This window comes from Oncorhynchus clarkii, chromosome 13, assembly GCF_045791955.1.
Source record: "Oncorhynchus clarkii lewisi isolate Uvic-CL-2024 chromosome 13, UVic_Ocla_1.0, whole genome shotgun sequence".
Lineage (NCBI taxonomy): Eukaryota > Metazoa > Chordata > Actinopteri > Salmoniformes > Salmonidae > Oncorhynchus > Oncorhynchus clarkii.
Window position 1 is genome coordinate 32,947,571 of NC_092159.1, and position 21,262 is coordinate 32,968,832.

The following is a 21,262-nucleotide window of genomic DNA, read 5'->3' on the forward strand; positions in this document are numbered from 1 at the left end:
ACGGAGACGGGGGCTGAGGCTGAGGGGAGAGACAGAGACGTGGGCTGAGGCTGAGGGGAGAGACAGAGACGGGGGCTGAGGGGAGAGACGGGGGCTGAGAGGAGAGACGGGGGCTGAGGGGAGAGACGGGGGCTGAGGGGAGAGACGGGGGCTGAGGGGAGAGACAGAGACGGGGTCTGAGGGGAGAGACGGGGTCTGAGGGAAGAGACGGGGTCTGAGGGAAGAGACAGAGACGGGGGCTGAGGGGAGAGACAGAGACGGGGGCTGAGGGGAGAGACGGGGGCTGAGGGGAGAGACGGGGGCTGAGGGAAGAGACGGGGGCTGAGGGAAGAGACGGGGGCTGAGGGGAGAGACGGGGTCTGAGGGAAGAGACAGAGACGGGGGCTGAGGGGAGAGACAGAGACGGGGGCTGAGGAGAGAGACGGGGGCTGAGGGGAGAGGGAAGAGACGGAGACGGGCTGAGGGGAGAGACAGAGACAGGGGCTGAGGGGAGAGACAGAGACGGGGGCTGAGGGGAGAGACGGGGGCTGAGGGGAGAGACGGAGACAGGGGCTGAGGGAAGAGACGGGGGCTGAGGGGAGAGACGGGGGCTGAGGGGAGAGACGGGGGCTGAGGGGAGAGACGGGGGCTGAGGGGAGAGACGGGGGCTGAGGGGAGAGACGGAGACGGGGGCTGAGGCTGAGGGGAGAGACGGAGACGGGGGCTGAGGGGAGAGACGGGGGCTGGGGGAAGAGACGGAGACGGGGCTGAGGGGAGAGACGGAGACGGGGGCTGAGGGAAGAGAAGGAGACGGGGGCTGAGGGAAGAGAAGGAGACGGGGGCTGAGGGGAGAGACAGAGACGGGGGCTGAGGGGAGAGACGGGGGCTGGGGGAAGAGACGGAGACGGGGGCTGAGGGGAGAGACGGAGACGGGGGCTGAGGGAAGAGAAGGAGACGGGGGCTGAGGGAAGAGAAGGAGACGGGGGCTGAGGGGAGAGACGGAGACGGGGGCTGAGGGAAGAGAAGGAGACGGGGGCTGAGGGAAGAGAAGGAGACGGGGGCTGAGGGAAGAGACGGAGGCTGAGGGAAGAGAAGGAGACGGGGGCTGAGGGGAGAGACGGAGACGGGGGCTGAGAGGAGAGACGGAGACAGGGGCTGGGGGAAGGGTCAAGGGCTGGGGGAAGGGACAAGGGCTGGGGGGAGAGACGGAGATGGGGGCTGAGGGGCAGAGACGGGGGCTGAGGGGAAGAGACGGGGGCTGAGTGGGATAGACGGGGGCTGAGGGGAGAGACGGGGGCTGAGGGGAGAGACGGAGACGGAGGCTGAGGGAAGAGAAGGAGACGGGGGCTGAGGGAAGAGAAGGAGACGGGGGCTGAGGGAAGAGAAGGAGACGGGGCTGAGGGAAGAGAAGGAGACGGGGGCTGAGGGAAGAGAAGGAGACGGGGGCTGAGGGGAGAGACGGAGACGGGGGCTGAGAGGAGAGACGGAGACGGGGGCTGGGGGAAGGGACAAGGGCTGAGGGGAAGAGACGGGGGCTGAGGGGAAGAGACGGGGGCTGAGGGAAGAGACGGGGGATGAGGGAAGAGAAGGAGACGGGGGCTGAGGGAAGAGAAGGAGACGGGGGCTGAGGGGAGAGACGGAGACGGGGGCTGAGGGGAGAGACGGAGACGGGGGCTGAGGGGAGAGACGGAGACGGGGGCTGAGGGGAGAGACGGAGACGGGGGCTGAGGGGAGAGACGGAGACGGGGGCTGAGGGAAGAGAAGGAGACGGGGGCTGAGGGAAGAGAAGGAGACGGGGGCTGAGGGAAGAGACGGGGGCTGAGGGAAGAGACGGAGGCTGAGGGAAGAGAAGGAGACGGGGGCTGAGGGGAGAGACGGAGACTGAGAGGAGAGACGGAGACAGGGGCTGGGGGAAGGGACAAGGGCTGGGGGAAGGGACAAGGGCTGGGGGGAGAGACGGAGACGGGGGCTGAGGGGAAGAGACGGGGGCTGAGGGGAAGAGACGGGGGCTGAGGGGAAGAGACGGGGGCTGAGTGGAAGAGACGGGGGCTGAGTGGAAGAGACGGGGGCTGAGTGGGAGAGACGGGGGCTGAGTGGGAGAGACGGGGGCTGAGTGGGAGAGACGGGGGCTGAGTGGGAGAGACGGAGACAGGGGCTGAGGGGAGAGACGGAGACAGGGGCTGAGGGGAGAGAAGAAGACGGGGGCTGAGGGAAGAGACGGGGACGGGGGCTGAGTGGAGAGACAGGGGCCGAGGGAAGAGACATGGACAGGGGCTGAGGGAAGAGACATGGACATGGGCTGAGGGAAGAGACATGGACAGGGGCTGAGGGGAGAGACGGAGACGGGGGCTGAGGGGAGACACGGAGACGGGGGCTGAGGGAAGAGACATGGACAGGGGCTGAGGGAAGAGACGGAGACAGGGGCTGAGGGAAGAGAAAAAGACAGGGGCTGAGGGAAGAGAAAAAGACAGGGGCTGAGGGAAGAGAAAAAGTCAGGGGCTGAGGGAAGAGAAAAAGACAGGGGCTGAGGGGAGAGACGGAGACGGGGGCTGAGGGAAGAGAAGGAGACGGGGGCTGAGGGGAGAGACGGGGGCTGAGGGGAGAGACGGGGGCTGAGGGAAGAGAAGGAGACGGGGGCTGAGGGGAGAGACGGAGACGGGGGCTGAGGGGAGAGACGGAGACGGGGGCTGAGGGAAGAGACGGAGGCTGAGGGAAGAGAAGGAGACGGGGGCTGAGGGGAGAGACGGAGACGGGGGCTGAGAGGAGAGACGGAGACAGGGGCTGGGGAAGAGACGGAGGCTGAGGGAAGAGAAGGAGACGGGGGCTGAGGGGAGAGACGGAGACGGGGGCTGAGGGGAGAGACGGGGGCTGAGGGAAGAGAAGGAGACGGGGGCTGAGGGGAGAGACGGAGACGGGGGCTGAGGGAAGAGAAGGAGACGGGGCTGAGGGAAGAGAAGGAGACGGGGGCTGAGGGAAGAGAAGGAGACGGGGGCTGAGGGGAGAGACGGAGACGGGGGCTGAGAGGAGAGACGGAGACGGGGGCTGGGGGAAGGGACAAGGGCTGAGGGGAAGAGACGGGGGCTGAGGGGAAGAGACGGGGGCTGAGGGAAGAGACGGGGGCTGGGGGAAGAGACGGAGACGGGGGCTGAGGGGAGAGACGGAGACGGGGGCTGAGGGAAGAGAAGGAGACGGGGGCTGAGGGAAGAGAAGGAGACGGGGGCTGAGGGGAGAGACGGAGACGGGGGCTGAGGGAAGAGAAGGAGACGGGGGCTGAGGGAAGAGAAGGAGACGGGGGCTGAGGGAAGAGACGGAGGCTGAGGGAAGAGAAGGAGACGGGGGCTGAGGGGAGAGACGGAGACGGGGGCTGAGAGGAGAGACGGAGACAGGGGCTGAGGGGAGAGACGGGGGCTGGGGGAAGAGACGGAGACGGGGGCTGAGGGGAGAGACGCAGACGGGGGCTGAGGGAAGAGAAGGAGACGGGGGCTGAGGGAAGAGAAGGAGACGGGGGCTGAGGGGAGAGACGGAGACGGGGGCTGAGGGAAGAGAAGGAGACGGGGGCTGAGGGAAGAGAAGGAGACGGGGGCTGAGGGAAGAGACGGAGGCTGAGGGAAGAGAAGGAGACGGGGGCTGAGGGGAGAGACGGAGACGGGGGCTGAGAGGAGAGACGGAGACAGGGGCTGGGGGAAGGGTCAAGGGCTGGGGGAAGGGACAAGGGCTGGGGGGAGAGACGGAGATGGGGGCTGAGGGGCAGAGACGGGGGCTGAGGGGAAGAGACGGGGGCTGAGTGGGATAGACGGGGGCTGAGGGGAGAGACGGGGGCTGAGGGGAGAGACGGAGACGGAGGCTGAGGGAAGAGAAGGAGACGGGGGCTGAGGGAAGAGAAGGAGACGGGGGCTGAGGGAAGAGAAGGAGACGGGGCTGAGGGAAGAGAAGGAGACGGGGGCTGAGGGAAGAGAAGGAGACGGGGGCTGAGGGGAGAGACGGAGACGGGGGCTGAGAGGAGAGACGGAGACGGGGGCTGGGGGAAGGGACAAGGGCTGAGGGGAAGAGACGGGGGCTGAGGGGAAGAGACGGGGGCTGAGGGAAGAGACGGGGGATGAGGGAAGAGAAGGAGACGGGGGCTGAGGGAAGAGAAGGAGACGGGGGCTGAGGGGAGAGACGGAGACGGGGGCTGAGGGGAGAGACGGAGACGGGGGCTGAGGGGAGAGACGGAGACGGGGGCTGAGGGGAGAGACGGAGACGGGGGCTGAGGGGAGAGACGGAGACGGGGGCTGAGGGAAGAGAAGGAGACGGGGGCTGAGGGAAGAGAAGGAGACGGGGGCTGAGGGAAGAGACGGGGGCTGAGGGAAGAGACGGAGGCTGAGGGAAGAGAAGGAGACGGGGGCTGAGGGGAGAGACGGAGACTGAGAGGAGAGACGGAGACAGGGGCTGGGGGAAGGGACAAGGGCTGGGGGAAGGGACAAGGGCTGGGGGGAGAGACGGAGACGGGGGCTGAGGGGAAGAGACGGGGGCTGAGGGGAAGAGACGGGGGCTGAGGGGAAGAGACGGGGGCTGAGTGGAAGAGACGGGGGCTGAGTGGAAGAGACGGGGGCTGAGTGGGAGAGACGGGGGCTGAGTGGGAGAGACGGGGGCTGAGTGGGAGAGACGGGGGCTGAGTGGGAGAGACGGGGGCTGAGTGGGAGAGACGGAGACAGGGGCTGAGGGGAGAGACGGAGACAGGGGCTGAGGGGAGAGAAGAAGACGGGGGCTGAGGGAAGAGACGGGGACGGGGGCTGAGTGGAGAGACAGGGGCCGAGGGAAGAGACATGGACAGGGGCTGAGGGAAGAGACATGGACAGGGGCTGAGGGAAGAGACATGGACAGGGGCTGAGGGGAGAGACGGAGACGGGGGCTGAGGGGAGACACGGAGACGGGGGCTGAGGGAAGAGACATGGACAGGGGCTGAGGGAAGAGACGGAGACAGGGGCTGAGGGAAGAGAAAAAGACAGGGGCTGAGGGAAGAGAAAAAGACAGGGGCTGAGGGAAGAGAAAAAGTCAGGGGCTGAGGGAAGAGAAAAAGACAGGGGCTGAGGGGAGAGACGGAGACGGGGGCTGAGGGAAGAGAAGGAGACGGGGGCTGAGGGGAGAGACGGGGGCTGAGGGGAGAGACGGGGGCTGAGGGAAGAGAAGGAGACGGGGGCTGAGGGGAGAGACGGAGACGGGGGCTGAGGGGAGAGACGGAGACGGGGGCTGAGGGAAGAGATGGAGGCTGAGGGAAGAGAAGGAGACGGGGGCTGAGGGGAGAGACGGAGACGGGGGCTGAGAGGAGAGACGGAGACAGGGGCTGGGGAAGAGACGGAGGCTGAGGGAAGAGAAGGAGACGGGGGCTGAGGGGAGAGACGGAGACGGGGGCTGAGGGGAGAGACGGGGGCTGAGGGAAGAGAAGGAGACGGGGGCTGAGGGGAGAGACGGAGACGGGGGCTGAGGGAAGAGAAGGAGACGTGGGCTGAGGGAAGAGAAGGAGACGGGGGCTGAGGGAAGAGAAGGAGACGGGGGCTGAGGGGAGAGACGGAGACGGGGGCTGAGAGGAGAGACGGAGACGGGGGCTGAGAGGAGAGACGGAGACAGGGGCTGAGAGGAGAGACGGAGACAGGGGCTGGGGGAAGGGACAAGGGCTGAGGGGAAGAGACGGGGGCTGAGGGGAAGAGACGGGGGCTGAGGGAAGAGACGGGGGATGAGGGAAGAGAAGGAGACGGGGGCTGAGGGAAGAGAAAGAGACGGGGGCTGAGGGGAGAGACGGAGACGGGGGCTGAGGGGAGAGACGGAGACGGGGGCTGAGGGGAGAGACGGAGACGGGGGCTGAGGGGAGAGACGGAGACGGGGGCTGAGGGGAGAGACGGAGACGGGGGCTGAGGGGAGAGACGGAGACGGGGGCTGAGGGGAGAGACGGAGACGGGGGCTGAGGGGAGAGACGGAGACGGGGGCTGAGGGAAGAGAAGGAGACGGGGGCTGAGGGAAGAGACGGGGGCTGATGGAAGAGACGGAGGCTGAGGGAAGAGAAGGAGACGGGGGCTGAGGGGAGAGACGGAGACTGAGAGGAGAGACGGAGACAGGGGCTGGGGGAAGGGACAAGGGCTGGGGGAAGGGACAAGGGCTGGGGGGAGAGACGGAGACGGGGGCTGAGGGGAAGAGACGGGGGCTGAGGGGAAGAGACGGGGGCTGAGGGGAAGAGACGGGGGCTGAGTGGAAGAGACGGGGGCTGAGGGGAAGAGACGGGGGCTGAGTGGGAGAGACGGGGGCTGAGTGGGAGAGACGGAGACAGGGGCTGAGGGGAGAGACGGAGACAGGGGCTGAGGGGAGAGACGGAGACAGGGGCTGAGGGGAGAGACGGAGACAGGGGCTGAGGGGAGAGAAGGGGACGGGGGCTGAGGGAAGAGACGGGGACGGGGGCTGAGTGGAGAGACAGGGGCCGAGGGAAGAGACATGGACAGGGGCTGAGGGAAGAGACATGGACAGGGGCTGAGGGAAGAGACATGGACAGGGGCTGAGGGGAGAGACGGAGACGGGGGCTGAGGGGAGACACGGAGACGGGGGCTGAGGGAAGAGACATGGACAGGGGCTGAGGGAAGAGACGGAGACAGGGGCTGAGGGAAGAGAAAAAGACAGGGGCTGAGGGAAGAGAAAAAGACAGGGGCTGAGGGAAGAGAAAAAGTCAGGGGCTGAGGGAAGAGATGGAGGCTGAGGGAAGAGAAGGAGACGGGGGCTGAGGGGAGAGACGGAGACGGGGGCTGAGAGGAGAGACGGAGACAGGGGCTGGGGAAGAGACGGAGGCTGAGGGAAGAGAAGGAGACGGGGGCTGAGGGGAGAGACGGAGACGGGGGCTGAGGGGAGAGACGGGGGCTGAGGGAAGAGAAGGAGACGGGGGCTGAGGGGAGAGACGGAGACGGGGGCTGAGGGAAGAGAAGGAGACGTGGGCTGAGGGAAGAGAAGGAGACGGGGGCTGAGGGAAGAGAAGGAGACGGGGGCTGAGGGGAGAGACGGAGACGGGGGCTGAGAGGAGAGACGGAGACGGGGGCTGAGAGGAGAGACGGAGACAGGGGCTGAGAGGAGAGACGGAGACAGGGGCTGGGGGAAGGGACAAGGGCTGAGGGGAAGAGACGGGGGCTGAGGGGAAGAGACGGGGGCTGAGGGAAGAGACGGGGGATGAGGGAAGAGAAGGAGACGGGGGCTGAGGGAAGAGAAAGAGACGGGGGCTGAGGGGAGAGACGGAGACGGGGGCTGAGGGGAGAGACGGAGACGGGGGCTGAGGGGAGAGACGGAGACGGGGGCTGAGGGGAGAGACGGAGACGGGGGCTGAGGGGAGAGACGGAGACGGGGGCTGAGGGGAGAGACGGAGACGGGGGCTGAGGGGAGAGACGGAGACGGGGGCTGAGGGGAGAGACGGAGACGGGGGCTGAGGGAAGAGAAGGAGACGGGGGCTGAGGGAAGAGACGGGGGCTGATGGAAGAGACGGAGGCTGAGGGAAGAGAAGGAGACGGGGGCTGAGGGGAGAGACGGAGACTGAGAGGAGAGACGGAGACAGGGGCTGGGGGAAGGGACAAGGGCTGGGGGAAGGGACAAGGGCTGGGGGGAGAGACGGAGACGGGGGCTGAGGGGAAGAGACGGGGGCTGAGGGGAAGAGACGGGGGCTGAGGGGAAGAGACGGGGGCTGAGTGGAAGAGACGGGGGCTGAGGGGAAGAGACGGGGGCTGAGTGGGAGAGACGGGGGCTGAGTGGGAGAGACGGAGACAGGGGCTGAGGGGAGAGACGGAGACAGGGGCTGAGGGGAGAGACGGAGACAGGGGCTGAGGGGAAAGACGGAGACAGGGGCTGAGGGGAGAGAAGGGGACGGGGGCTGAGGGAAGAGACGGGGACGGGGGCTGAGTGGAGAGACAGGGGCCGAGGGAAGAGACATGGACAGGGGCTGAGGGAAGAGACATGGACAGGGGCTGAGGGAAGAGACATGGACAGGGGCTGAGGGGAGAGACGGAGACGGGGGCTGAGGGGAGACACGGAGACGGGGGCTGAGGGAAGAGACATGGACAGGGGCTGAGGGAAGAGACGGAGACAGGGGCTGAGGGAAGAGAAAAAGACAGGGGCTGAGGGAAGAGAAAAAGACAGGGGCTGAGGGAAGAGAAAAAGTCAGGGGCTGAGGGAAGAGAAAAAGACAGGGGCTGAGGGGAGAGACGGAGACGGGGGCTGAGGGAAGAGAAGGAGACGGGGGCTGAGGGGAGAGACGGGGGCTGAGGGGAGAGACGGGGGCTGAGGGGAGAGACGGGGGCTGAGTGGAGAGACAGGGGCTGATTGGAGAGACAGGGGCTGAGGGGAAGAGACGGGGGCTGAGGGGAAGAGACGGGGGCTGAGGGGAAGAGACGGGGGCTGGGGGAACATCCCCCCCAACAAAAAACATATTTTTTATTTGTATTTATTTCACCTTTATTTAACCAGGTAGGCAAGTTGAGAACAAGTTCTCATTTACAATTGCGACTTGGCCAAGATAAAGCAAAGCAGTTCGACACATACAACGACACAGAGTTACACATGGAGTAAAACAAACATACAGTCAATAATACAGTATAAACAAGTATATATACGATGTGAGCAAATGAGGTGAGATAAGGGAGGTAAAGGCAAAAAGGCCATGGTGGCAAAGTAAATACAATATAGCAAGTAAAACACTGGAATGGTAGATTTGCAATGGGAGAATGTGCAAAGTAGAAATAAAAATAATGGGGTGCAAAGGAGCAAAATAAATAAATAAATAAAATACAGTAGGGAAAGAGGTAGTTGTTTGGGCTAAATTATAGGTGGGCTATGTACAGGTGCAGTAATCTGTGAGCTGCTCTGACAGTTGGTGCTTAAAGCTAGTGAGGGAGATAAGTGTTTCCAGTTTCAGAGATTTTTGTAGTTCGTTCCAGTCATTGGCAGCAGAGAAATGGAAGGAGAGGCGGCCAAAGAAAGAATTGGTTTTGGGGGTGACTAGAGAGATATACCTGCTGGAGCGTGTGCTACAGGTGGGAGATGCAATGGTGACCAGCGAGCTGAGATAAGGGGGGACTTTACCTAGCAGGGTCTTGTAGATGACATGGAGCCAGTGGGTTTGGCGACGAGTATGAAGCGAGGGCCAGCCAACGAGAGCGTACAGGTCGCAATGGTGGGTAGTATATGGGGCTTTGGTGACAAAACGGATTGCACTGTGATAGACTGCATCCAATTTGTTGAGTAGGGTATTGGAGGCTATTTTGTAAATGACATCGCCAAAGTCGAGGATTGGTAGGATGGTCAGTTTTACAAGGGTATGTTTGGCAGCATGAGTGAAGGATGCTTTGTTGCGAAATAGGAAGCCAATTCTAGATTTAACTTTGGATTGGAGATGTTTGATATGGGTCTGGAAGGAGAGTTTACAGTCTAACCAGACACCTAAGTATTTGTAGTTGTCCACGTATTCTAAGTCAGAGCTGTCCAGAGTAGTAATGTTGGACAGGCGGGTAGGTACAGGTAGCGATCGGTTGAAGAGCATGCATTTAGTTTTACTTGTATTTAAGAGCAATTGGAGGCCACGGAAGGAGAGTTGTATGGCTAAGTTGTATTGTTAACACAGTGTCCAAAGAAGGGCCAGAAGTATACAGAATGGTGTCGTCTGCGTAGAGGTGGATCAGAGACTCACCAGCAGCAAGAGCGACCTCATTGATGTATACAGAGAAGAGAGTCGGTCCAAGAATTGAACCCTGTGGCACCCCCATAGAGACTGCCAGAGGTCCGGACAGCAGACCCTCCGATTTGACACACTGAACTCTATCAGAGAAGTAGTTGGTGAACCAGGCGAGGCAATCATTTGAGAAACCAAGGCTGTCGAGTCTGCCGATGAGGATGTGGTGATTGACAGAGTCGAAAGCCTTGGCCAGATCAATGAATACGGCTGCACAGTAATGTTTCTTATCGATGGCGGTTAAGATATCATTTAGGACCTTGAGCGTGGCTGAGGTGCACCCATGACCAGCTCTGAAACCAGATTGCATAGCAGAGAAGGTATGGTGAGATTCGAAATGGTCGGTAATCTGTTTGTTGACTTGGCTTTCGAAGACCTTAGAAAGGCATGGTAGGATAGATATAGGTCTGTAGCAGTTTGGGTCAAGAGTGTCACCCCCTTTGAAGAGGGGGATGACCGCAGCTGCTTTCCAATCTTTGGGAATCTCAGACGACACGAAAGAGAGGTTGAACAGGCTAGTAATAGGGGTGGCAACAATTTTGGCAGATCATTTTAGAAAGAAAGGGTCCAGATTGTCTAGCCCGGCTGATTTGTAGGGGTCCAGATTTTGCAGCTCATTCAGAACATCAGCTGAGCAGATTTGGGAGAAGGAGAAATGGGGAAGGCTTGGGCGAGTTGTTGTGGGGGGTGCAGTGCTGTTGACCGGGGTAGGAGTAGCCAGGTGGAAAGCATGGCCAGCCGTAGAAAAATGCTTAATGAAATTCTCAATTATGGTGGATTTATCAGTGGTGACAGTGTTTCCTATCTTCAGTGCAGTGGGCAGCTGGGAGGAGGTGTTCTTATTCTCCATGGACTTTACAGTGTCCCAGAACTTTTTTGAGTTAGTGTTGCAGGAAGCAAATTTCTGCTTGAAAAAGCTAGCCTTGGCTTTTCTAACTGCCTGTGTATAATGGTTTCTAGCTTCCCTGAACAGCTGCATATCACGGGGGCTGTTCGATGCTAATGCAGAACGCCATAGGATGTTTTTGTGTTGGTTAAGGGCAGTCAGGTCTGGGGAGAACCAAGGGCTATATCTGTTCCTGGTTCTAAATTTCTTGAAAGGGGCATGTTTATTTAAGATGGTTAGGAAGGCATTTAAAAAAAATATCCAGGCATCCTCTACTGACGGGATGAGATCAATATCCTTCCAGGATACCCCGGCCAGGTCGATTAGAAAGGCCTGCTCGTTGAAGTGTTTCAGGGAGCGTTTTACAGTGATGAGTGGAGGTCGTTTGACCGCTGACCCATTACGGATGCAGGCAATGAGGCAGTGATCGCTGAGATCTTGGTTGAAAACAGCAGAGGTGTATTTAGAGGGCAAGTTGGTTAGGATGATATCTATGAGGGTGCCCGTGTTTAAGGCTTTGGGGAGGTACCTGGTAGGTTCATTGATAATTTGTGTGAGGTTGAGGGCATCAAGTTTAGATTGTAGGATGGCTGGGGTGTTAAGCATGTTCCAGTTTAGGTCGCCTAGCAGCACAAGCTCTGAAGATAGATGGGGGGCAATCAGTTCACATATGGTGTCCAGAGCACAGCTGGGGGCAGAGGGTGGTCTATAGCAGGCGGCAACGGTGAGAGACTTGTTTTTAGAGAGGTGGATTTTTAAAAGTAGAAGTTCAAATTGCTTGGGTACAGACCTGGATAGTAGGACAGAACTCTGCAGGCTATCTTTGCAGTAGATTGCAACACAGCCCCCTTTGGCAGTTCTATTTTGTCTGAAAATGTTGTAGTTTGGAATCAAAATGTTATTACACGGAATATTACAAGATCAATGTTACGATCTCAGGCAGCTTTCCTTTGTTGACTCTTCTCTGTAACAAACAAAATAAAATAAAAACTAAAATGTTATTTCTCCCCTTGGCAGGCCTGGGAGGTCCCGTGACGGGCCAAATGTTGCGAGACGATGTTCAGCAGCATTCCGTTTTTTGTCCTAAATGGCACCCTATCTCCTATATAGTGCGCATCTTTTGCACTACTGGGGCCTGGTCAAAAGTAGTACACTAAATAGGGAATAGGGTGCCATTTGGTACACAGCCTGTGCCACTTCTCATTCCTACTGAGCTCTAGACGGATGCTAACTTGAGCGAAAACTTGCGTACCCAGCAGTATGACTTAAGTCAACAAGTCAGCGACTCACTAACCAAAACCAACCATAGACACAGGCAGGGATTTCTGGAACAGGGCAATCCTGTGACCACCCCCACTGCTCCACTTAAGTACATTCATGCCTTTGTCATATGTAGGCTACATAACATTTGAATGAACTTCACTGACTGTAAGTCACTCTGGATAAGAGTGTCTGCTAAATAACCAAAACATAAATGTAACAAACAAGGATTCCGTTTAAAAACACTTGTCTGTGACTAATACACAGCAACCAGATGTGAAATACACAGAGTATGGCTATTAGTGCATCATCAATATCACGGTGCACAATGATATCTGGGGTCTGTTCAGGAGGGTGCAACGTTACAGAATGTTCAGATAGGACTGTCTGTCAGGTAGAGCTGGGAATCACATCAGCTCTATTCAGTGTATTTCTATCTGCAACATTCTGAAATGTTTCAGCTCACTGAATACACCCCTGACGATGATAGATAATATATATACTGTGTGTGTGGTATGAGTCAGAGGAGGTCAAAAGTAGTGCACTAATATAGAGCGGGGGTATTCAACTCTTACCCTACAAGGTCCGTAGCCTGCTGGTTTTCTGCTCTACTGGATAATGAATTGCACCCACCTGGTGTTCCAGGTCAAAAATCAGTCCCTGATTAGAGGGGAACAATACATTTAAAAAAACATAGCAGAACTGGCTTTGGAGGTCCAGAGTTGAGTTTGATGGACATAGGGTGCTATTTGGGACACAGGCCCAAGACTAGGTGTAGTATAGCAAGACTGGCTGAGTGATCTAGAAGGCTTCAGTGACAGAGAAAGTATCCTATTTCTTCAGCGCCCTAGAGAAAGTATCCTATTTAGAATATCTATTTAATATGTAGCTTTTTTTTGCCCAAGCTTCATTTAGGAGCTGATGATGTAAGCTGTGAGGTTATTGAAAAGAGGCTACCTCACAAATGACACCCTATTCCTTCCATAGTGCACTACTTTGACCAGGGCCCATAGGAAATAAGGTTCTATTTGGTATTTTGGACATAACCAGAGAGAAGAGTGGTCAATATCACACAGTGAAAGTGCTTTAAAGGCAATACAGATGTTATCTGTAAGTAAACAATAATACAGTGCCTTGCGAAAGTATTCGGCCCCCTTGAACTTTGCGACCTTTTGCCACATTTCAGGCTTCAAACATAAAGATATAAAACTGTATTTTTTTGTGAAGAATCAACAACAAGTGGGACACAATCATGAAGTGGAACGACATTTATTGGATATTTCAAACTTTTTTAACAAATCAAAAACGGAAAAATTGGGCGTGCAAAATTATTCAGCCCCTTTACTTTCAGTGCAGCAAACTCTCTCCAGAAGTTCAGTGAGGATCTCTGAATGATCCAATGTTGACCTAAATGACTAATGATGATAAATACAATCCACCTGTGTGTAATCAAGTCTCCGTATAAATGCACCTGCGCTGTGATAGTCTCAGAGGTCCGTTAAAAGCGCAGAGAGCATCATGAAGAACAAGGAACACACCAGGCAGGTTCGAGATACTGTTGTGAAGAAGTTTAAAGCCGGATTTGGATACAAAAAGATTTCCCAAGCTTTAAACATCCCAAGGAGCACTGTGCAAGCGATAATATTGAAATGGAAGGAGTATCAGACCACTGCAAATCTACCAAGACCTGGCCGTCCCTCTAAACTTTCAGCTCATACAAGGAGAAGACTGATCAGAGATGCAGCCAAGAGGCCCATGATCACTCTGGATGAACTGCAGAGATCTACAGCTGAGATGGGAGACTCTGTTCATAGGACAACAATCAGTCGTATATTGCACAATTCTGGCCTTTATGGAAGAGTGGCAAGAAGAAAGCCATTTCTTAAAGATATCCATAAAAAGTGTAGTTTAAAGTTTGCCACAAGCCACCTGGGAGACACACCAAACATGTGGAAGAAGGTGCTCTGGTCAGATGAAACCAAAATTGAACTTCTTGGCAACAATGCAAAACGTTATGTTTGGCGTAAAAGCAACACAGCTGAACACACCATCCCCACTGTCAAACATGGTGGTGGCAGCATCATGGTTTGGGCCTGCTTTTCTTCAGCAGGGACAGGGAAGATGGTTAAAATTGATGGGAAGATGGATGGAGCCAAATACAGGACCATTCTGAAAGAAAACCTGATGGAGTCTGCAAAAGACCTGAGACTGGGACGGAGATTTGTCTTCCAACAAGACAATGATCCAAAACATAAAGCAAAATCTACAATGGAATGGTTCAAAAATAAACATATCCAGGTGTTAGAATGGCCAAGTCAAAGTCCAGACCTGAATCCAATCGAGAATCTGTGGAAAGAACTGAAAACTGCTGTTCACAAATGCTCTCCATCCAACCTCACTGAGCTCGAGCTGTTTTGCAAGGAGGAATGGGAAAAAATGTCAGTCTCTCGATGTGCAAAACTGATGGAGACATACCCCAAGCGACTTACAGCTGTAATCGCAGCAAAAGGTGGCGCTACAAAGTATTAACTTAAGGGGGCTGAATAATTTTGCACGCCCAATTTTTCAGTTTTTGATTTGTTAAAAAAGTTTGAAATATCCAATAAATGTCGTTCCACTTCATGATTGTGTCCCACTTGTTGTTGATTCTTCACAAAAAAATACAGCTTTATATCTTTATGTTTGAAGCCTGAAATGTGGCAAAAGTTCGCAAAGTTCAAGGGGGCCGAATACTTTCGCAAGGCACTGTATATTCTGTTTACCCTTGCTGTGTGTGTGCGCGGGTCTGGTGTGAAATGGCTAGCTAGTTAGCAGTGCGCGCTAGTAGCGTTTCAAATTGGTGATGTTACTTGCGCCGAGACCTTGAAGTGTTTCCCTTGCTCTGCAAGGGCAGCGGCTTTTGTGGAGCGATAGGTAACGATGTGTCTTGGGAGGCAGTTGTAGATATGTTCACAGGGTCCCTGGTCGAGCCCAGGTTAGGGGCAAAGAGAGAGACGGAAGCAATACTGATTACGTGTGTGCGCTTTGGGTGGTGTGTGAACATGCTTTGTGTGTGCGTGACTGCATGCATGCGTGTATGACACAGATGAGCCTTAATATAAAACAGCACATTACAGCAGCAGATTGCTGTTGCTTCAAAGCTGTTTTACTGGCCAAGGCCCACATTGTTGCACTGCTCCATCTTCTTAATGCTGTGCGTGTTGCATGACCCACTTTTCCCCCTGACAGAGCCAGGCAGCGGCGGCCCAGCTCAGACAGCAGCACTGTCCCAAAGCTCAAGCTCAGAGAGCACTACAAGTGCAAGTTGAGTAGCAGCAGTAGCAGCAGCCTAACAGTGGCAGCCAAGCAGTGAGTGTCACTATCAGCTCTTGGCCAGCTTAGGCTGAGGCAGCCTCCCAGGTCTGGCGGCATGGCAGCAACACCATCACCAGCATGGAGCTGAGACAGCACCAGCTGAGCACAGAACACAGCACACACTGTACTAGCTGACCACAGAACATAGCACACTGTGCAAAGACAGCACACTGGAGCACAACTCTCACCTCCACTATTCCATCGGTTCCACTGTGCCTGCCAGGCAAGCTCAATTGATCGCAGCTTAAGTGTTTAAAAGAAAGTCAATACTATTTGAACCTAGGTCTGGCTCACAGCTGAGAACACTTGATAAAGTGACTTGACAGCCCAGTGTAGCTCCCCTGTTAGAGGCACCAGGGAGAGTTAGTGGCAGAAACAGGGGCACAGGCAGAGAGGTAGAAGTAGAGAGGCACCAGGCAGAGAAGCAGAGAAAGAGGTGGAGTTAGAGAGAGGTGGAGGCAGGGGTAAAGGAGCGTTCTACTTTTCACCTGACTGACTACAGCTACACAGGTTCTCCAGAAACAGAATTCAGGGCACTCAAGTCACAGAGCCGGTGACTGTTGGGCTGGTGTCTGCTAGAGGAGCTGGGCTGGCTGAGGGTGAGAACATAGATGTTGTAGTGAAGATTATATATAGTATAGGGGGGGTAATATGGTCAAAGCCACAATGTAAACATTTACAGAATGTCAAAGTATGCTCATGCAGCCAAAATGTAGCCTTTGACTACAGCACTTCCATGATGTATAATAAGAATTCAATGATGTCTAGGGCTCAAGAGCTGAGGTCAAACGCAAGTTGGAATTCCATTAATTGTTTACAAAATCTTCTACATCTCATTAAGATATATATTTTTTAAATCGAGAAGGTATAATATTTAATTAGTTAAAGACTGTAATGTTACACAGACTCTGTAAATTGGGTCACAGTGAATTCAGAGAAATTAAGCTGTAATACATCTGTTCCTATTTGAACAGGCTCAGGCCTCCGGAACCATGCGGGTTCCCCTTCTAATTGGCTGCTGAGAGAGATCATTTGGCCAATTGAATGGGAATATGGTTCTCAGACAGAGCAGACATGATCAAGCTTCAATGACCACATAACAATGCAAGAGCGAGAGAGAGAGAGAAACAGACAATAGTTAGATTTCCATCCAATTGGCGACAGATTTTCTTGCAAATATTCTAAAATCTGCATAAAGACTTGTTATAAAAATCAGTGCATGATGACGTAGTGCATTTTTATTTTTCACTTAAGTTTTCATGTACCTAATAACATTTCAATATGTTTCCATTGCATTTTCAACTCTACCACTAAGTTTTCTTTAACAAAAACTGTTGCGTTAAATAGCAAATGTGCCCAATCGGGTCTTGGCACGTGCACTCCAGCCAACAGCTCGTAGTTACAGTGCGGGTAGGCTAGTCTATATGATGAGATTATTATGGATAAGAGTCAGAATATTTGTATGTCAAACAGCAGTCAAGCATCGATCATCAAGCTCATCACCTTGTACTTTCACCACTCTGAAGTTCATCATAACATACAGTGCCTTCAGAAAGTTACAGCCTGAATTAAAAATGGATTAAAAAAAAATGTCTGACCCATCTACACACAATAACCCATAAAGACACAGAAATACTAACTTACATAAATATTCACACCCCTGAGTCAATACATGTTTAGAATCCCCTTTGGCATCGATTAAATCTGTGAGTATTTCTTGGTAAGTCTAAGAGATGTGCACACCTGGATTGTACAATATTTGCACATTCTTTTGAAAATTCTTCAAGCATTGTCAAGTTGGTAGTAGATCGACATTTTCAAGCCTCGTCATAGATTTTCAAGACGATTTAAGTCAAAACTGTAACTAGGCCACTCAGGAACATTCAATGTCATCTTGGTAAGCAACCCAAATATTTGGCCTTGTGTTTTAGGTTATTGTCCTGCTGAAAGGTGAATTTGTCTCCCAGTGTCTGTTGGAAAGCAGACAAGTTTTCCTTTTGGATTTTGCCTGTGAGTAGCTCTATTCGGTTTATTTTTATCTTAAAAACTCAGTAGTTCTTTCCGATGAAAAGCATACCCATAACACGATGAAGCCAAGACCATACTTGAAAATATTAAGAGTGGTACTCAGTGTTGTGTTGGATTTTCCCCAAACATAAGGCTTTGTATTCAGGACATGAAGTACATTTCTTTGGCAATTTCTTTTGTGCCTTTTTGCAAACAGTATGCATGTACAGGCTTCCATCTTTTCACTATGTCATTTAGGTTAGTATTGTGGAGTAACTACAATGTTGATCCATCCTCAATGATATCTTATCACAGCCATAAAAAAAAGTTTTAATGCCACCATTGGCCTCATGGTAAAATCCCAGAGCGGGTTTGTTCCTCTCCAGCAACTGAGTTAGGAAGGATGCATGTATCTTTGTAGTGACTGGGTGTATTGATTCACCACCCAAAGTGTAATTAATAACTTCACCATGCTCAAAAGCGATATTCAATGGCTGCTTTTTTTATACCCTTCTACCAATAGGTGCCCTTCTTTGCAAGGCATTGGAAAACCTCCCCGGTCTTTATGGTTGAATCTGTGTTTGAAATTCACTGCTCAGCTGATGGGCCTTACAGATAATTGTATGTGTAGGGTACAGAGAGGCGGTAGTCATTCAAAAATAAATGTTAAACACTATTAATGTACAGGTGTGGCCAAAAGTTTTGAGAATGACAAATATTAATTTTCACGAAGTTTGCTGCTTCAATGTCTTTAGATATTTTTGCCAGATGTTACTATGGAATACTGAAGTATAATTACAAGCATTTCATAAGTGTCAAAGGCTTTTATTGACAATTACATTAAGTTGATGCAAAGAATCAATATTTGCAGTGTTGACCCTTCTTTTTCCAAGACCTCTGCAATCCGCCCTGGCATGCTGTCAATTAACTTCTGGGCCACATCCTGACTGATGGCAGCCCATTCTTGCATAATCAATGCTTGGAGTTTGTCAGAATGTGGGTTTTTGTTTGTCCACCCGCCTCTTGAGGATTGACCACAAGTTCTCAATAGGATTAAGGTCTGAGGAGTTTCCTGGCCATGGACCCAAAATATTGATGTTTTGTTCACGTTGTTATCACTTTTGCCTTATGGCAAGGTGCTCCATCATGCTGGAAAAGGCATTGTTCGTCACCAAACTGTTCCTGGATGGTTGGGAGAAGATGCTCTCGGAGAATGTGTTGGTATCATTCTTTATTCGTGGCTGTGTTCTTAGGCAAAATTGTGAATGAGCCCACTCCCTTGGCTGAGAAGCAACCCCACACATGAATGGTCTCAGGATGCTTTACTGTTGGCATGTCACAGGACAGATGGTAGCGCTCACCTTGTCTTCTCCGGACAGGCTTTTTTCCGGATGCCCCAAACAATCAGAAAGGGGATTCATCAGAGAAAATGACTTTACCCCAGTCCTCAGCAGTCCAACCCCGCCCGGTACCTTTTGCAGAATATCAGTCTGTCCCTGATATTTTTCCTGGAGAGAAATGGCTTCTTTGCTGCCCTCCTAACATGAGGCCATCCTCCAAAAGTCTTCGCCTCACTGTGTGTGCAGATGCACTCACACCTGCCTGCTGCCATACCTGAGCAAACTCTGTACTGGTGGTGCCCAATCCCGCAGCTGAATCAACTTTAGGAGACGGTCCTGGCGCTTGCTGGACTTTCTTGGGCGCCCTGAAGCCTTCTTCACAACAATTGAACTGCTCTCCTTGAAGTTCTTGATAATCCGATAAATGGTTGACTTAAGTGCAATCTTACTGGCAGCAATATCCTTGCCTGTGAAGCCTTTTTTGTGCAAAGCAATGATGACGGCACTTGTTTCCTTGCAGGTAACCATGGTTGACAGAGGAAGAACAATGATTCCAAGCACAACCCTCCTTTTGAAGCTTCCAGTCTGTTATTCGAACTCAAATCAGCATGAGAGTGATCTCCAGCATTGTCCTTGTCAACACTCACACACCTGTGTTAACGAGAGAATCACTGACATGATGTCAGCTGGTCCTTTTGTGGCAGGGCTGAAATCCAAATATTTTTGGGGGATTTGCAATTTGCATGGCAAAGAGGGACTTTGCAATTAATCTGATCACTCTTCATAACATTCTGGAGTATATGCTAATATGCTATTTGCCATCATACAACCTGAGGCAGTATACTTTGTGAAAATTAATATTTGTCCATGCAACTTGTGAAGCAAATTTTTACTCGATTTATTTAGGCTTGCCATAAACAAAAGGGGTTGAATATTTATATATTTTTTAACTAGGCAAGTCAGTTTTAACTTCTTATGGGCAGGTGGGATGTTAACTACAGAATTATCAATATTTAATTTCATAAAATCACAAGTGTAATACATCAAAATAAAGCTTAATTTCTTGTTAATCCAGCCGTTGTGTCAGATTTCAAAAAGGCTTTATGGCGAAAGCACACCATGTGATTATCTGAGGACAGCGCCCCGCATGCAAAAAATATTTCAACCAGGCAGGTGCGACACGAAAGTCAGAAATAGCAATATAAAAAATGCCTTACCTTTGATGATCTTCTTCTGTTGGCACTCCAAAAGGTCCCAGTTACAACACAAATGGTCCTTCTGTTCGATAATGTCCTCCTTTATATCCATAAAAACTCAGTTTAGCTGGCACGATTCCACCCAGTTTCCCTCCATCAAAATGCATACAAAATTATCCCCAAACGTCACTGATAAACTTTTCCAAACAAGTCAAACAACATTTATAAATCAAACCTTATGTACCCTAATACATAAATAAACTATAAAATTTCTCTCCGGTTATTGTCTTTACCGGAGAAAAATACCAAAGAACGCGCTCTCATTCACGCACTTGGAAATACTACAGCCAAAATGGGAGCCACCTAGAAAAACTGCAATTTCTGGCTCATTATTCCAAAAACCAGCCTGAAACTTTCTAAAGACTGACATCTAGTGGAAGCCCTAGGAACTGCAATCTGGGAGGACTTTGCGTTATAATAAAAGTGACATCAATTGAAAAAAGTGGTCAGCTGAATTTTTTTAGGGGGGCATGGTTTGTCCTCGGGGTTTCCCCTGCCATATCAGTTATGTTATACTCACAGACATTATTTTAACAGTTTTAGAAACTTTAGAATGTTATGCATATCCTAGCTTCTGGGCCTGAGTAACAGGCAGTTTACTTATCATCCTGACGTGAAAATACTGCCCCCTACCCAAGAGAGGTTAAGAACAAATTCTTATTTTCGATGATGACCTAGGAACAGTGGGTTAACTGCCTTGATCAGGTGCAGAACAACAGATTTTTACCTTGTCAGCTCGGGGGATTCGATCTTGCAACCTTCTGGTTACTAGTCCAACGCTCTAACCACTATGGAGTATTGTGTGACACAAAATCTCATGTTAATCTATTTTAAATTCAGGCTGTAACAGAACAATATGTAGAAAAAGTCATGGGGTGTGAACACTTTCTGAAGGCTCTGTATTGCATCTGTAGTCTAATAAACTGCATGGTTTCCCCGAGTCTAGTGGGAGGACCACACACACCATATCATTGTGTGATTCCATGTTTACTTCGATATGATGGTTATTATATCAATATTTGCACATAAAGTTGTTTCCACCGCTGTTTTTCACATAACACATTTTACCGACACAAACAAATCCCACCATGTCGAATGAACAAAGTATCTGTTGGCATGTATAAAATTGTACCGAAACCTCCTGTTTCCATCACAGCTGTTTTTTTTTATTTTATTCGGTATGACTTTACTCGCATAAAAACAGTGGACAGAAACGTGGTGAGTGAATAAGACCAAAATATTCATTGTGAATGACTAGAGATGACAAACCAGTTTCTCTTGCTTCAGAAGCTGCATTGACAGCCAGCTACAGGGAGCTCTGGTTTCACTGGTGCTGCGCAGTTTGCCTATTGTTCTAATCTAAGGCCTAGTCAGAGCCACCGATTGTCTAGTAAACACTACCTTCTCCAGGCCTCCAACCCCTCCCTCCCAGTCCTACCAGAATTAAGACTGA

At 52.3% G+C, this 21,262-nt stretch overlaps 1 protein-coding gene across 1 annotated transcript in view; it reads right to left on the reverse strand.

Moving 5' to 3' along the window:
* The window catches only part of LOC139364544 (calmodulin-regulated spectrin-associated protein 3-like), a 67,255-nt gene that overhangs the window by 25,970 nt on the left and 20,023 nt on the right, over positions 1-21,262 (reverse strand).